The sequence below is a fragment of the Gymnoscopelus microlampas genome (assembly GCF_963454915.1).
Source record: "Gymnoscopelus microlampas genome assembly, chromosome: 8".
Classification (NCBI taxonomy): domain Eukaryota; kingdom Metazoa; phylum Chordata; class Actinopteri; order Myctophiformes; family Myctophidae; genus Gymnoscopelus; species Gymnoscopelus microlampas.
Window position 1 is genome coordinate 37,506,611 of NC_139945.1, and position 13,115 is coordinate 37,519,725.

Sequence of the window (13,115 nt, forward strand, 5' to 3'; positions counted from 1 at the left end):
CTGGACAAAGCATAGCAATGCATCCACTTGCTGCACCTGGCCAGTTGTTGTCTCCGCCGCGTTTTCTAGGGAGACCTGTGATTGGCCAGTTGTCGCTGTGATTGACAGTTGTCGTTTGGCATCAACCTTTTGGTGCTTCCTGCTGCTCATTGCTGCAAATTGAAATTGAAATTTGGGGTCAGAGTCTGTTGACTTGCCGTTCTTCTGAGTAATATTATTAATAGTAATGTAATTACATGTAATTTAATGTAATTAAAGATAAGATAAGATATTTGTATTATCTTATCTAAAAGAGAAAACGCAACCACACACTCAAAAACACTGTGCAGACCTTCAGGCATACCTGAAGAAAGTCACATGACCGAAAGCTTGCGTTAAGCTTATTATCTTAAAAAGATTTGCATTTTTGTATTGATTGATTGGGGGTCAACCAAAATTCCTGAGTTTGAGTATCAATCACTGCTCTAGTGTGTGAAAACTTGAAAGTGTTTGGTAAAGCAAAAGCAAAGTTTGTTGTTTACCCAGGGTGTCGGACTAAGCACGAAGCTTGTTTCCAGCCGGACCCTGCATGGAAGCCTTGCTCAAGGGCTATTCAGCGGTGATTCATGATTGATGTGATGAATTGGGGAATCGAACTAGGGACCTTCCGGTATCAAGGTCGCCCCTCTAACCACTAGGCCACCGCTGCCACTTGGTGTCTACCTATCAAGTCATATGGCTATGAAATTGTTAATAGTAGTGGACCTTATCTTTTCAAGTCATCAAGTCATGTGAATAACTAAAAGCATAAAAGAGAGATTTTGATCAAACACGTGGCAATCTAACACCTGCAAAGTTCAGTCTGGCAGAGTCTAATCAATAACAATGAGTCAGTTGTACAGCCATCAAGGCGTGCACAGTTTTTCCTCATCAACAGTTAACTTGACCTGGGGCAGCATATCATAAATGATCAAACAATACAGGAACGAGGCTGGTCTTGACCCAAACCGCCACGTTTTCACAACAGTGCCAGAATCTTCCCAGCAAAATAATTAGCATAATTTGCTGGAATGGCAATGGGAGAGACTGGCAGCAAGAGTTCTGGTATTGTCTGATAAGCCACCGTTTTCATGTGTTTATTTTCTAACGGTATAGTACTTTTTCTCATGCAAGAGGTGACTGTAAGCACCCAAGATTGTAACTTTAATCACACTTCGTGTCCTGGGTAAGAACAACGCACACGGGTTTCAAGATGGTAGATTATTCAGATCATGATGACTAGTGACACATTATGCATTATGTAATGATAATTGATGTGCATTTATTCATGATTGGATTACTTCTGTATAACACTGTCAGTCAGTAGTTTATTTCCTACACATGAATCCATTCTTCCTGTCTCTGCATGCTCATGGGGTTTCCATACTCAGACTCAGACTACCCAGGGAATTATTTTCATTCACAAGGCAAGAAACACATGAGATCAGGAAGTGTTATTGGCAGTGAGTTGATCAGTCACTCATTAGAAGGCCCATACATAGTGTCCTTTCCCTCCTCTGCTATCACCTAATCAAAGCTGTTATTGTGCCTCAGATGGAGATACTGTTGGTGATTAGGGCACCTCCCTTCTCCGTAGATGGAGACTGGGGAGGTCACTTCTCACTCTCTGCCATATTACTTTTTATGTTAGAATATTCTAACAAGCAGTAAATGAGAGGTTAAGGTCTCAGGTATTAATATATAGGGTAATTATTATTATTATTTCAGGGTCACAAACAAGATATATTTTTCGCCCTTGGTGCATCCTCCGCTTCAATGTTGGTAAACCCAAAGTGGGGGCCACCAGGGGGCGCCATTTCAGCCAGTTGGAAAGGAGAGGGGGAAAATTATATATTAGCCATTTCACGATGGGGGGCCACAGACAGAAGCTATGGCTGTGTGGAGTTCCACTGCATGGAAAAGCCTGGGAACCCCTGACCAATACAACACGCCAATCTTTGTTCATGTGGTTGGCATACTCTGCTCAGGGCATTACGTTCACTCACAACCCCCCAAAATTCTGTCTCTAGTGGTACCAGTTTGTAGCAAGACCAAAGTTCTGAAGATGTACCCTGTGCTGTGACATTGACAAAACCTGAAATTATAATATGCCCTGTCTCATCAAATGAATGATGCATAATATGAATACAGTAATACACAGTTTAATATAATAAAATGATGTAAAAATAATTAAGGGCTAGGACTTTAGTTATATTAACAGCATATCATTATGGATGTCATTATCACTTAAATGGCTTATTTTTTTAACATAAGCCATTTATGTTAAAAAAAATAACTTACATGTGAAATTTCATCCCACGTTAACTTCACCAAGTATAATACAATTACAGTCATTTGTTATAAACGTATTCCAAGGCGCTCAGCATTAGCTCAATGAGCAAATACTGCTAATGACATTTTAATGGTTAAACTCTTAGTTTATTATTCCAAATACAACAATAATGATGGACCCTGCAAACAGCCTTAGTTCATGAGAGACTTTATTCAGTACCTCATGTTGTGTCATGGGGCTGTCCAATGTCTTTATTTATTATCTCTCACAATGTTAAAGGGATATTTCACTTTCAAAAAAACTTTTGGTCATTTTATGGTCTACTCAGGCTTTTGTGAACCCCCCAGACCGTTTTTAAGTTGCTTGATTCATTATTTAGATATATGATATTCATTTTTTCAGACACGCCCCCTTCCTATACAAACCCATTATAATTATATTATATATTAACATGTTAGATTCATCAAAAACACCCGTCCTTGGTTCTGGTGACTCACCCTGCCCTCTTAATGCATGAGGGGCCGTGTTTTTTCGATAACTTTTTTCATTTATTTTTAATTTTTTTAATGTATTTAATTTTTTTCATTTTCCCAGAAAAATATTAGTCATTTTGATGACTCTAACATGTTAAAAATGGAGTTTGAAGTTATAATGGGTTTGTATAGGAAGGGGGCGTGTCTGATAAAATGAATATCAAATATCTAAATAATGAATCAAGCAACTTCAAAACGGTCTGGGGGGTTCAAAAAAGCCTGAGTAGACGATAAAACAACCAAAAGTTTTTTTGAAAGAGAAATATCCCTTTAACAATTGCATGAAAGTCTTCTAAAGGCTGCATGCAGGAGAGGTACAGAGCTAAAATGCTTTGCAGCAACTTCCTCATCCTCAGTTAGGAGTAACATTCAACAAAGAAGGGAATGGCAAACATGGCACCATACCCTGACATACCCTAGTGATTTCTGAGGACACTCTCCTTAAACAGAAAAGTGTTTCTTTAACTGTTTCTTTAACTATTGTACATGATATTATATTAAAATAGACTTTATGTATTTTTGTATAATATTTTTTCTTATTATGATTATGTTTTTTAATTACATTATTTCAGCAATTCTGCTTTATTTCTACAGCGACATTGAGAGAGAGAGAGAGAGAGCCAGGAAAGGCTGACAAATACCATGACACACAGCAACCAGTCTGGCCAAAGAGGAGTCGAACCAGGTACCAGGGACACATATGCACCCTAACCATTCAGCTATCGGGTTGCACATTGCATGCCAATCACGTAGATCTACGCGAACCTATTTATAGCCGCCACGTGCCAATCGCGTAGATCTTTTTTTCCCCAATTTGACCCAAAGACCAAGGATATATGATTTATCGAAGATATAGACTCCTATCCACTTCCTTGTTAACTTAAAACTTAAAAATTATTTATCTCGGCTCCTGAGTACTTTTTTTTTTCAATGAAGAATCTCTGGCACTGGCTAGAAATATTCAGAAATACCTCTGGCAGTTAATGGGTTAATTTTGATCATTACTAATTAATTGATTTATTGTACCATTAGCTTAGGGAGTGGCAAGTGCCACACTTTCTGCCAAAACTAAATGATGTCCATGTCTGCAAATCATTTGATGTAGTGCCAGTGCCACACTGCAACATTGCATGAATGGTTATGCATGAACTCGACTATGGCTCTCTAAGGAAGTGGTTCCCACATGGTGTGCCAAAGCACACTGCTGTGCCATGAGACAATTCCAGGAGTGCCTTGGGATTTTGTGACAACCACACTTTACTATTGTAATGCACTGTATACAAATATACAAAAAGTTAAGAATGTTTTTTTTTTATTTGCTATATCAATACAATTTCCAGCAGCACTCATTTCCCAATACAGAGGCAAATTCTACCGTCACAAATTTCCCAAAAATAGCAGAAATAGCAGATCTAAAAGATTGCAACACGTCGCATTGCAAAGTTGTGATCTTGTGAGCTGCTATTTTTTGCTATGAATACAGTTGTTCCTTGAGATTTTTTACTTGCCCTTTGGTGTGTTGGGCACAAAAAGACTGCTCTAAAGAGTGTTGGACGGTCTCAGTGTGAGAGTCTGTGTTTGAACATTTGACGTGGCCCCTCAGAAGTCCCAACATGGCATCCAGCAGGGCTCCTCTTCTGTTGGAAGGCCAACAAAGTGCAACAGGCAAGTCTCTGATTATTGGTGATTTAATCAGACGTACTAGAGGAAGCTAGTACGCTTTGTAGAGATGTGTGTCTCACATTTGTGCCTCTAATCCCACCCTAATATCTGAAGGTATGGTGGTCATATGAGGCATGAAGCTGAACGTGCATCCACTTAAGTAGACTTTTTTCCTCTCTACCCCACCCTGCACCAATGACAGTCATGGGACACAGAGGGTGTGTGTCATTGGGAAGCATGTGTATGTTTATGTTTGTGTTTGTTTGTGTGTGTGTGTGTGTGTGTGTGTGTGTGTGTGTGTGTGTGTGTGTGTGTGTGTGTGTGTGTGTGCGTGCGTGCGTGCGTGCGTGCGTGCGTGCGTGCGTGCGTGCGTGCGTGCGCGCATTGGCGTTCGTGCATTGGCGTGCACGCATGGCAATGCCTGTTATGCTTAAGTGTACATATCATGTGACATCTTTCATTTCAATCCACTCAAGTGTGCCACTCACACAGGTGCCGATCCTGTGGGGGCCTCAGGGCATAAGCCCCTACCAGAAATGATCAGCCCCCATCAGAATCTCAGATGTCAGGGCCCAAATTTACAGTAGCATTACAGCTGCCGTGGTGGAGCCTATAGCGGGGCGCAGCTCTGAAGGTGCAAATGCATGCCTGCGAGAGAGTCGGCGACACGCCGTCAACACCAACAACAATAGCCCTCTACCTGGCGGCTTTGCATAACATTAGGCTACTTGAGAAAAGCCATGGAATTGAATGGTGTCTGTACTGCAGACAGCGTGAAAGGGGATTCAGACAGATTTATTTAATCATCAACCTCCCAACCATACAAATTTACTGGTTAAACAGGTGTCAGCCTTGAGGTTCATCAAGTTACATGGGCCACCTATGACTGGGACCCTACAGATTATGTGATAACTTGGCTGAGAGATCCCATTTTCTGCCATTATTTTTTGCCATTATACTAATGCCATTATTTTAAATTGTTTTAATATTTTTTTGCTCTTCTTTTTACTTTATTGTTATATTATTATTGCTTTTTCTGTAAAGCACTTCTGCTTTATTTATTTATGTATTTGTTCTTAAAAGCACTTTGACCTGCATTCATGTCATGAAAGGTGCTATATAAATAAAGTTTTTATTATTATTATTATTATTGCTAAAGCTGAAGACCCATGAGAACAAGAGCCACACCAGACGCTCTAACTAGGTTATCCCTGTCATTCAAGTAAAGACAAGTTGTCTAATTATTTTATAGTATAGCCTACTTATTTGTAGGTGAGTCTATGTAAAGAGCTTTTATATAAAACAAAAAGGGAAAGTATTAATTAATTGAAACAAAAATAGTTGGGTCTAGTTGAGCCACAGACCAGCCGTGGCCTTTTCACACTTCCTGCCCCAAGAACTAATCTCCTCAAACATACAGTTATATATAGCGCTATATCCTTCTGGAATTTGTTACCATCTCACATTCATCTTATACAAAATAAATGATCCTTCAAAATAGCGTTAAAGACACACTTGTTGCAGCAGACCACATGACCGGTATCTTTATCTTGTCTTGTATTGAATTTTTGTATAATGTAATGTAATGCAATGTAATTATGTATTTTTCATGTTTTATTTTTATATGCATCTTATATGGACCCCAGGAAGACTAGCTGTCACCTCGGCGTCAGCTAATGGGGATCCATTCAATAAACAATAAACAGTTCCAACAGTATAACAAGTAACAAACTAGACGCGTCGCAATTCTGGGAAATTGCAAAGTGTGGTTGCGCCGACGCTGGTCGCGGGTCGCGGCCGCCGGGACTCGAGGAATACGCCTGGAGGAATACCGTCGAAGGCCGCGTTACGTGCGATTTGAATTCGGGAATTCGTGACACTTGACATTTTGATTTGAGGAAATAGGCCCCTCCCACTAAAGAAACAGGCCCCTCCCACAAATGTAGCGGGCCAATGACATCGTCATGTCACTCCTGAGATCACTTGCTTTTCTTTTTGAGAGAACTGATCCCCCCAAAAATCATGTTTTTGTGTCAAATGGTTACATTTTGCACATTTGTGGCGCCCCCCTATGGGTCAAAGTGGAAATGCTTTTGGGGATTTGTTGAGTAAACCATCCTCGACATGTGATTCAAATTTGGGATTGACTGGACGTTTCGTTCGTGTTTTTTGGCATTTTTTGTAAAACGGGCCCCTCCCGCTAACTTTGGAATCCAATTACGGACGAACAGTATGGACTATCAAAATTCCGGGATTTTTTATTCTATGACCTACGGTTCAAGAGTTATAGGCCAAAAGGTAAAGTGGGCTGTTATAGCGCCACCATGTGGCCGACTGGTGTGATTCTTTTTTTAATCATTTTGCAATAAACTATTAACCTCCCCTCCAAGTCTTGTAACTGTAGCCCTTACGGTTTCCGAGAAAAAAATACTTGAATGGGAGTTTTTGCAATTCCCATTATAAGTCAAATTTAATGCACTAATAAATCAATATCAATTAAACTATGCAACCTATCTCTTAGCAAAGTACAAGCAGTCTATTCTCGGTGAAGCCGGTCAATTTGTGTGGGAAAAATAAACTGTGGGAGAAATAGCGAGACAGAAAAAAGTTTATCTAGAATAATAAAGTCGGAAGAGTATACTATACTATCTGGTTGCCCTATTCGGGCAACCACACTAATAACAGTGGTTATTTGTTGTACCCTTGAATTTTGGGCATAGCTTTGAATTCTGTTCAAAGAGCAGCCAGCTGTACTCTTGGAGAGAATCCCTTTTTAGCTAAAGCTAGCTGAACTTTGATCTTTAAACCTGAGCTTCTTCAGTCAAGGTGCACATGAGAAGCATCACATGAGAAATAAACTAACAAATAAACAAACAACCATGCTGCATTTTATGTCGCCTACATAAGTTACATCTTCTTGCATAGCAACACACAATTTCACTTATTAATAATCAGACTTTAAGTACTCATAGAATATGAACTACATATCATTCTCTTTGTCGTAACATAATTATTTTCCTCACTCGCATTTTCATTTTATGATTTGGATAATTAATCAAATTTGTTAGGACTCAAGAATCGATTGTCTGTTACAAAGTAATAGACATTTCTATTTGACAAGGCTCAGCAATGCACATTTAAAACAAACACACACACACACACACACACACACACACACACACACACACACACACACACACACACACACACACACACACACACACACACACACACACACACACACACACACACACACACACACTGCACACACACAATGCACGTGTAGCCCACATGATCAAACTTTAGTTGATGATTGATTATTTAAGATAATAAAAACCTTTCAAAGAGGGGCACATTATATAAGGGGGAGCATTACATAAAGTTCACAGAATGGCTTTGCTTTATGTGTGCAAATAATGAAATTATCATTTGAGATCAAAAAGTCAACTATAAACATATGAAAATAGTTATTCATTGTCATAAAGTAACATATGGGTCAGATCATTTGATCTTGCATGGGATTCTTTTTTTAAATATATGTATTTGTAATTTCAACCTTTCATCTTGGCTTCTGTACTGATTGAACACCCTCCTCTCCATACTGCACATGAATGTGCAATCTAATCTACATTAAAAGAGATTACAGTAACATAGCATTAGATAAAAACACAAGCCTGTATCCTGAATCCTAACCAAATGCTTCAATGCATTTTTACAGGACCTGATGCTGCCCTTCATTCCACCACAAAAGGCATTGTCCTAATATGGTGACGGTGTCACACAGAGAACCACCAAAGATTACTACCACTGTTGGGTATTCCCCAAATCAATTCTCTTTATAAGGGAGCACCCTAATATGGTGGCCCCATGATACACATTGAGTATCTCCACCTAATAGGGGTGGGGTGAACTTCAGTGTTTGAATAATTTGTTTTAGGTCAGTGGGACTCACACACCAGATAAAGTGAGCTGAACTTGACACTACAAAAAATAAATATACCATATAAAGCCTGTTTTGAGCTTCAGGCTCTGTACAAGTGAAGTATACATGCTAAAATAAAAATTGATGATGTACTCTATACATTTATAGAAACCATATGACTTCTCTGACTGCTCTGAAATGAAGTAGGCCTCAAGAGATGTTACTGTAAATGCTTTACATAAAGAATGTGTAAAGCCTACAAACTAAAGTGAGGCTACTGCATTAAGCTTTGTGGGCCTGAGTGTCACACTAAAAGCCCAGACAGGGGTGTTTACTCTCAAAGTTCAGACTTTGAACGTTTAGCAAAAGTACTGCCTGAAAGACACAGAGATACAGGCCTGACAAAACAAACTAGGCAAACAGACTAAAAATACACTATGCTCTCAAGCAAACATGGAGAGTCTGGTACATGCTTTTTGAAGTTCAGCTCACATGGCCATTTTCCCCAACATCAATTCCCAATTTACCATTTAGGCAAGTGTGAAATCAGAGTAAATGGCATGAACCCTAATCAACAAACAACAGAGTAGATAGTCTCATGAGTGGAGTGCAAAGAGAACAATATAGTGCTTCAAAGAAACTAAGATACCAGATAAACATCAAACATCTGTCTAAACAACATGCTGATGATCTAAATACGATTCTTAACATTTGTGGTCAAGAAAAAGTCTATGAGACACAGAGCCAGTAGACATAAACAGTGCCATCTTATAACTAGAAAAAGTGCTCCTCGGAGCACAGGTCTCCGCCAGATAAGGTACGTTATTGTGGCCTCCTGGTGGCGCTATAATAGGCCAATGTGAAAAGGGTGCCATTTATTCTTAGGTCGTTCATGGCAATCGGACACTGCATTCATGATTTGTGGCATTTTGTTCCAAAAATGTGTTTTGCTAAATTAGACCTGCTGGTGGCGCTATAACAGGCCAATGTGGCCTAGTGGGAATGTGTTTGTGCTGCGTTCATGATTTGAGGCATTTTGTTCAAAACGGACCAATCTTGCAAATTTTGGAAGCCAACCTTAGCCAATGAGGATGGAATATGGGAAATCGGACAGATCCGTGTTGATCACATGACTATAGAGATACTGTGTACCGATTTGCATGACGTTTGGATAAAATCTGTAGGAGTAATATTAAAAAATGGGTTTTGCACAAATCGGCCTCCAGGTGGCGCTATAACAGGCCCATGTGAAAACTTTGAGGCAGAGGTTCTGAATTGGTATCCAGGGATTGTGCACAGTTTCGCAGCGACCGGGCCAACGGTGCCGGAGATTAGCTGCTAACACACGGACAGGACACACAGACGGACGGACGGAGGGTATAACATACTCTCTGGCCATGCCTTTCGGCCTGGCGGAGACAATGAGCATTAATGAGGGCCAAAGGCCACAAGGTTCTAGGTTTGATCCCAGGTATCTACAACTCAGCGTATGAGTAGCACGGCTTGGGTTACTAAGATGTGCGGTAAGCACTGGGAGCTGATGGTAGGTGACTGTGGCGCTTCACCTCAGCAAGGGTTTAGTTTAGTTTCCGACCTACTTACTTATATGAAGATAAGGTTGAAAGTGGGTGAAGTGCCTATAAAATTATTTATAGATTTTTATCACAATGTATCCAATTACAAGTGTAGACAAGACGTAAATTGAAGACACAGGTGAGATGTCACAGATTAATGATTAACATTTTGGGGAGTAGGCTACTTGTCGGTGTGTTTATGTCTGGTGCTGTAGTAACACATTGTTGCATTGTAATTGAAGCATGGTGGCGTGTTTGTGTTTTTGTGTGGACTGGGCGACAGTGTGTCTGACTGACCTAGGGCACCAAAATGGTCAGAAAGGACCCAGGTCCGGTGGTGTTGTGTCAAGGCCCACCCGAGCCTACAGACAAAACTATTACATAAAAGCAGTAATAGGCACCCACACGGACAGAATCATGTGTAATCCCCTTAAGATTTATTTGCGTCATTAGAAGAGTGGTTGTACTGTACTATTGAGGACTGTCATGGATATGTTGGCTACATTGACCTGTCACTAGGTTGCACGCTACCCAGCCTGTACCTTACAACAGAGAACCAAAAGGCATTTTGACAATAGCATTGACTGTTGAAGTGACTCACTATGACTGGATCGATCAAGTGTGATGCTGCTTTCAATAATGTCCAGTGTCAGCTATGGCAACTATGCTCTGAAAAAATGTCTGAGCTGCTGCTGACTTCACGTTTTGTGTGGACAAAGGATCAAATTGTGTTATGAGTCTTGCATGACACACCCTGGCAGTTGGGGTCAGGGACCGCAGACGACCCATTCTCCTGCCCTGTCTCTTTCATACAGAGGCCAGTCAGTCTGTAACACAATTAGGCCTACACCAGCCACAGCAACTCGTGGCACATGATCTGGCCTTGTTAAATAAGCAGTTCTAATTATGAAACTAAGAGGGCGTATGTATTTTATTCTGCAGTTCAAATGAGTAAACTGCATTTTCTGAAGTATACTACATGCCAGTAAGGCTCAAAATCTGTACTTTTTTATTGCAGAATCATACACACGCAACATGCACACACACACACACAGACACGCAAGCACACATTCACGCACGCACGCACGCATGCACCACGCACACACACATGCCTAGTAAAACAAAGGACAATTTCCAAATTCACCATACAGGTCATCTATGAGCCATATACAAGCTGCAACAATCTATCCTTTCTTTTGGTGAATTCTGCATTCTTGCTTGCCAAATCCACTATGGTTATGTAACACCTTTCCATTAGGGAGGTTTATGTGTTGGAAAAAGACATCATTCTTGACCCTTGAGTATGGAGGTAGAGAAAACTTCCAGAACATAACATGCAATTACCATAGAACAGCAGTTCTCAATACCCCCAAACAAATACAATCCCTATATCCAGCTTGGCTTTAGCCTATACTTGCATCTTAAGCCACTTTAAAGTTCTGTTTTTGGGAGTCCTCCCCCTGAATTTTTTTTTTTTAACATAGTAGATGTAATTTCCTGTGTTCTAGTGATTTTTTTGTAAATGTACGCTTGAGACTGTCGACCTGCACATGGCGATGGCGTCATATTTGTTTCTTGAACACACCAACAACTGCATCATTTATGTTGCATGTTTTGCAACTGACATATTTGAATGCAGCAACAGTGAACAGGTGGAAGCCAAAATAAGGGTTACTTAGTGGCTTTATGTGCCTGTACCTATACTATTTTGCGGGCAAGAATTGTCTTCAATGATACCTACCCACCACCTTGAGATCTTCCTGTAAACAGAGAAAGATACCCCTTTGTATCACATAATAATGATAATAAACATGCATAATACATACATTATTCAAGTTGTGTAGTGCTTTTCTAAGTATAGCAAGTCGCTTTACAAAACAAAACAAAAATAAGATCAACTGTGTTACTACTGTCTTGCAGAGCCCGGATAGCTCAGTCGGTAGAGCATCAGACTTTTAATCTGAGGGTCCAGGGTTCAAGTCCCTGTTCGGGCGTAAGTGCTTTTAGCAGTGGCCAGTTAGTTTGAGTCGTGTTGTTAACTTTGGCCGATAAATAACTGCAAGAAGGCACTAATAGCTTGGAAACAAGGAGCAGGATGATTTCTCTCATCAATCCTTGTCACCAGACAAGAGACAAGTATGTGCTTCCCTAGCCCTGGTCCAGAGCTGGACCAGGGCTAGTGCTAGTGCTGCTAGTGCTTGCTCTGGTTCCGGATGTGAAATGCATTAGCGTGTTCATTCAGACATAGCAAAAAAAAAAGCATGGGTTTCCGAGGCTAATTCAGACATGACTCATACTCAATACTCATCATTCATTCACACGTACTGTGATGTGATTGTACATTGCGCTACTGCATAATGTAATGTAAAATACGTGTGCTGCATAATGGAGCAACTGGGTTTGCTGGGGGTTCTCTCTGATTTCACAGCATATCCCGGGGAGACTTTCGCTCTGTAGCTGACAACTTTTCATCATCACCTCTTGTCGACAAGCGACACCAAAAGCACACTGGCGCGCATTCCGCGCAACAGTATTTTATAGAGCCATTCAGCGCATCCATGAAGGTATGGCTGCATCCTTGGTATCATGAGCTCAGCCAGTATTGCCAGGTTTTGTGTGAGAAATAAGCAACCACTTCTAGAAAAGAAGACCAAAAGAAGCAAACGTACAGTATGCATTGGTTATTTAAAACAAAAAATGAAATAAAATGTGGAATATTTGGAAGATATCTGAAACATAACACAAATCTAAATAAAATATTTTCAGATGGGGGTCAGAGACAAATTAAATACAATTTTGGGGTCCATGACATGAAAATATGTGAGATCCACTGGTTTTAATAATTGTATTATTTATTGGAAACAAGCCAAATAAGCAATTACACTTTAAAAACAAGCCAAAAAAAACGCAACCACCAATATTTACAAGCGACTTTATACAGAGAAACAAGCCCAAAGTCGCCTATAATAAGCGGACATGGCAACACTGATCTCTGCCTTTCGCCACGGTGACGGCAACGCTGTCACGTGAAGAGGTAGTGATGGGCGGGCTCTGAGTGACGCGTCAGCCAATCAGAGCCTCTGTTGTGCGGCTTCCCATTCGTCGATAAACAT